A 322-nucleotide genomic window follows, 5' to 3' on the forward strand; every position below is an offset into this window, starting at 1 on the left:
CTTTTCACAAACTTTTTTGTGCTTTTTCTCCTCTTTACCTACTGTGAATTAAATCATATTTTGCAAGTTTCTTTCCTTTTTAATCCTTGTTTGACTATGACACAGTCTATTTTCTATTATTAGTAAGTTCGCTTAAATTGTGTATGCATACTTGTCTTAACTTAGTCTTCGTTAATCAGTATATCTACATTGCTATTAAATAATGAAAGGAATATGCTGCTGCTGCTAAGTTGCTTCAGTCGTGTCCGACTCCGTGAGACCCCATGGACTGCAGCCTACCAGGCTTCTCCGTCCTTGGGATTCTCCAGGCAAGAACACTGGA

The sequence above is a fragment of the Bison bison genome, unplaced genomic scaffold, assembly GCF_000754665.1.
Source record: "Bison bison bison isolate TAMUID 2011002044 unplaced genomic scaffold, Bison_UMD1.0 scf7180017862407, whole genome shotgun sequence".
In the NCBI taxonomy this organism is placed as follows: Eukaryota; Metazoa; Chordata; class Mammalia; order Artiodactyla; family Bovidae; genus Bison; species Bison bison.